Source organism: Rhinopithecus bieti, unplaced genomic scaffold, assembly GCF_001698545.2.
Source record: "Rhinopithecus bieti isolate Rb0 unplaced genomic scaffold, ASM169854v2 scaffold_13207, whole genome shotgun sequence".
Taxonomy (NCBI): Eukaryota; Metazoa; Chordata; class Mammalia; order Primates; family Cercopithecidae; genus Rhinopithecus; species Rhinopithecus bieti.
The window spans coordinates 3,420,436-3,425,025 of record NW_016807866.1 but is presented as its reverse complement, the minus strand read 5'-3'; positions in this window follow the sequence as shown (position 1 = coordinate 3,425,025).

Here is a 4,590-nt window from a genome sequence, read left to right as displayed (position 1 = left end):
TTTTTTTTGAGACGAAGTCTTGCTCTGTCGCCCAGGCTGGGGTGCAGTGGCCAGATCTCAGCTCACTGCAAGCTCCGCCTCCCGGGTTCACGCCATTCTCCTGCCTCAGCCTCCCAAGTAGCTGACTACAGGCGCCTGCCACCTCGCCCGGCTAGTTTTTTGTATTTTAGTAGAGACGGGGTTTCACCGTGTTAGCCAGGATGGTCTCGATCTCCTGACCTCGTGATCCACCCGTCTCGGCCTCCCAAAGTGCTGGGATTACAGGCTTGAGCCACCGCACCCGGCCAATTATTCTAAGTATAATAAGATGTTATGCAAGTCACAAATGGTTAATTGCCGATAACTTTCTAACACTCAGTCATTGTTGGGTATTTTGCAGTGATTATCAGGCTAGAGTTACTGAAAGAGTTCAGTTTTAGGTAAATTTGATTTTGTGGGCTTACCAGGGCACATGCCTTGGATCAGTCCCTGTACTCTCAAACCCAAAGGTCAGATCTGCACTGGAATTTTCCACTAATTGAGACAACCAAATAGCTATCTCTTTTGAAAACAAAATTCACAAGATTGCTTTACACAATGAGTTTAATATATTTTCAGGTATATTAGGTAGAATTCTTTGGGTTACAAATACTAGAAACTGACTCTAATGAATTACTGTAAGTGTACCAGATGTCTCCCAGGACTCAAGGCAATATGCAGCTGACAGTCTCAGGAACTGACTAGAACCAAGATGATCTCCACATTTTTGTTTATGTTTCTCTGTCCATCAGCTTTCATCTCTGTCTGAAAGGACCCTTTTTCTCTGCTCTTCAATCTGTGCAATAGATGATAGCCATTCCCAGCTCCTTGGGCTACATATAATCCCTCTAACCACCAAGGGATAATCCGAGGCTCTCCTTCAATTGGCTCTCGATTAGCCTGAACTGGTTCATTGGTCCACCTTTGGGCCAATCAGCCAGGTCTAAAGAGTAGATCAAATCATATCACTGTGCCTGCTAATAACTATCTGTGAACCCTACAAATTTAGGAAGTTATAGGTAAGGAGAAACAGTTTGCAGCAAAGGGGAGGCTAGACAGGCAACCCAATGGGTATCATGGATGTCTCCTCCATTCATGCATGTGTTGAGAGTTGTCATAATTTTAGAAATGTAGCTGTGAGCTCTGTGACACAGAGACACATAGAAACATAAGGGGGTTGGAGAAGAAACCGTGTCTTCCTCGGGCTTTTTTTGGTCATAAATAATAGAAACCCATCCAAAGGTTCTGCTATGGTTTGAATGTGTCCTTTGAAAAATTCTTGGGTTGCCAATGTGATAAAAGGTGGGGCCTTTAAGAGATGATTAGGCCATGAGGGCTCCTCCATCTAGAATGGGATTAGGTGCCCTTTTAAAAGGGCTTGATGGAGTGAATACACCTTGCTTGCCCTTCTGCCTTCCACCATGTGAAGACACAGCATTCCTCCTTCCAGAGGATGCAGCACTCAAAAGCACCATCTTGAATGCAGAGACCAAACCCTCACCAGACAACTGAACCTTCCAGCATCTTGATCTTGGACTTCCCAGCCTCCAGAACTATGAGACAATAAATTTCTGTTCTTTATTCAACTTCCTAAGACATTTTTAGTGCATTTGAAATTCGAATATATCTGATTCTCTAAAACACTTCAAACACCTGACATGGCAAACTCATAAACCTGACAAGATCTTTGTAAGCCTTTAAGCAATTATTGAAATTTAATAAATCTAGGGAATGAGGTTCTCTTTAGCTTCATGGTGGATAAGTATCAACTGTTTTCTAGTGTTAATTCTCCCCTGTTTTCCTTTTAGTGAAAACCCTTAAGCTTTAACTGGATGCATGACCACACAACCACAGACTACATTTCCCAGGCTCCTTTGCAGCTGTCTGTCACCATGTGACTATGTTTGGGCCAATGGAATGTGAGCAGATATGATGTGTGCTACAATGAGCACATCTCCTTAAAGACACTTGCCATAAACTTCCTTCTTTCCCACTTCCTGTTGATGTAGTAGTGAGCCACCATCAACCATGCTTATGAAGATAACACCCTAGACCAAGGGAGAACCAAAGGAGAGAAGGAACCATTTCCTTAGAAGACCTCAAATCACAAGGCTGCTTGGCCTCCAGCTCTGGACCATTCACTACTGACTGTTAACAAAAAATGAAATAAACTTCTATCATCTTTGAGCCATTATACTTTGCGGTTAGATTGTACCCCAGTAATACAACTTCCAAAGACTATCCACAAATTCAATTAATTATATCCTCTTAAATGTTTCAAATTAAAATTGCAAGTGTAATATGCCAGGCTGTCTACTATGTTAGATTTTCTTCCATGTTCCAATCTCTTTAAATAACCAAAAGATTATAGTGATGATTAAAAACTTATTCCTAACCTTACCACAAAAAGAGTGTGTCTTCCTCCATTTTTTTGCTGCTATAACAGAATACCACAGACTGGGTAATTTATAATGAATAGAAATTTATTTCTGTCAGTTCTGGAGACTGGGAAGTCCAAGATCAAGAAGATGACACCTGGCAAGGGCCTTCTTGCTGTGTTATCCCATGGCAAAAAGTGGAAGGGCAAGAGAGAGGCCAAAAGGGTGCCAAACTCATCCTTTTATAAGGAACCCACTCCCACAATAATAGCATTAATCCATTCACAAGGGCAGAATCAAAACCAGAGTATTGTCATATTTTATTGATTCTAATATTGAATCACCCTCTCATTAGGCCCCACCTCACAACACTGTTGCATTGGGGATTAAGTTTCCAACACATGTTTTTTGGGAGAGACAGTTTAATTAACTAAAGCAAAGTGCTATATTTTGTTGAATCTAAGATGTAAGATTCAACATTTTTTTAGGATATCACTAAGGTAGAAGAAACACAAATATTTATAATTTTTGGAAATTTTCAACTTTTATTTTAGATCACCATTTATAATCATATGGTGCCATTGATTTTTTTTTTTTTTTTTAAAGACAGAGTTTCACTCTTGTGACCAGGCCGGAGTGAAATGCCACAGCCTCAGCTCAATGCAGCCTCTGTGCCCCATCCCCCAGGTTCAAGCTATTCTTCTGCCTCAGCCTCCTGAGTAGCTGGGATTATAGGGTGCCCACCACCACGCCCAGCTAATTTTTGTATTTTTAGTAGAGACAGGGTTTTGCCATGTTGGCCAGGCTGGTCTCAAACTCCTGACCTCAGGCAGTCTACCTGCTTTGTTTTGGCCTCCCAAAGTGCTGAGATTACAGGAGTGAGCCACCATGCACGGCCTGATGCCATTGATTGTAAAATGCATTCCAATTCCCAAGATGTTAAAATGTAAAACACAGTGCACCTTAGAATCAATAAAATATGACAATATTCTGGTTTTAATTCTGCTCCTCATTGATTCTACACTGGTCTTTGCATTTTCCCAGGGTTGCAAATTCACTTACCCAGCTAAGGGGAAGAGGGTTGCTGTCTCCAGTTAACTGAGTCTACTGGTGGCAGATTCAGGACCTTGACTCAGTTACAAATTCAAGTTCTTGGTAGAGAAGTAAACACCAGATCTGGACACAGGTGCTTTGTACTTCCAGAATGATTTTGCCTGAGCAGCCATGAATACTAGAGTTGGAATAGTAGGGTTGGAACTTGTCTACCATGTTAAGAGAGTCCCTCTGTGCCCACATCTTTGCCCTGGGATTTAGTTTCATAACAGTGTATCATGTTTTCTGGGTGGCTTTCAAATTTCACCTTATGTCAATTTCAATTGAAACCTCTGTCAACTTTTTATCACCTTATTTGAGTGAGCAGATCCTACAAATACATGCACACTCTCATCCATACATACACACACCAGGCTAAGCTCTTTGCTGAAAGATTAGGATTCATTGAATGAATGCTTTTGCAACACTCTTTATGTTTTGCCTATCTCATTGACCATCACTTTGTGATTATTACATTAAAGAAGTAAAAACAGGGATTTATCAAAGGTCTCAAGAGTGCATCCTAGAATCCAGGAACAGAACGTACATCCAGGGCTCCTGGGGAACTAGACAAGACATCCTTGGTTTCCCTGGGACTACATGTATCTTGTCTCTGCTCTGCTCTTGAAGTGTCTGACATCACCCCACCCTCCCCATGCCATCTTGTCTCTCTGGAGACAAGCATTCTCTGCCTCTACATGCCCACCGTGGAAGATGGCTAGCCCATAGCCCAGGTGTCCTGAGGACACGCATGCCAAGTTCAAGTGACAACAGATACCACCATCTCCAATCAGGAGGAGGAATCTCACTTGACATCCATCTTCAGATCCATCTGAATCCACGAGAGTACAGTGATGGCATACAAATGCTTGCTTCGCAGAGAAGAACTATCCAAGAGAATTGTGGGCAGAGCGGGTCTCGCCAAAGGTGGCTGGTTAGCAGCAGTACAGCTTGGTGGTCAAGAGCATGGAGCCAAAACCAGACTGCCTGTGTCCAATGACTGTGTGCCCTTGAACAAGTAACTGAACTTCTCTGTGGTTCCATTTCCTCATCTGTAACATAGTCAGACCTAAGGCATAGGGTCGTGTCTGAGATACCACAC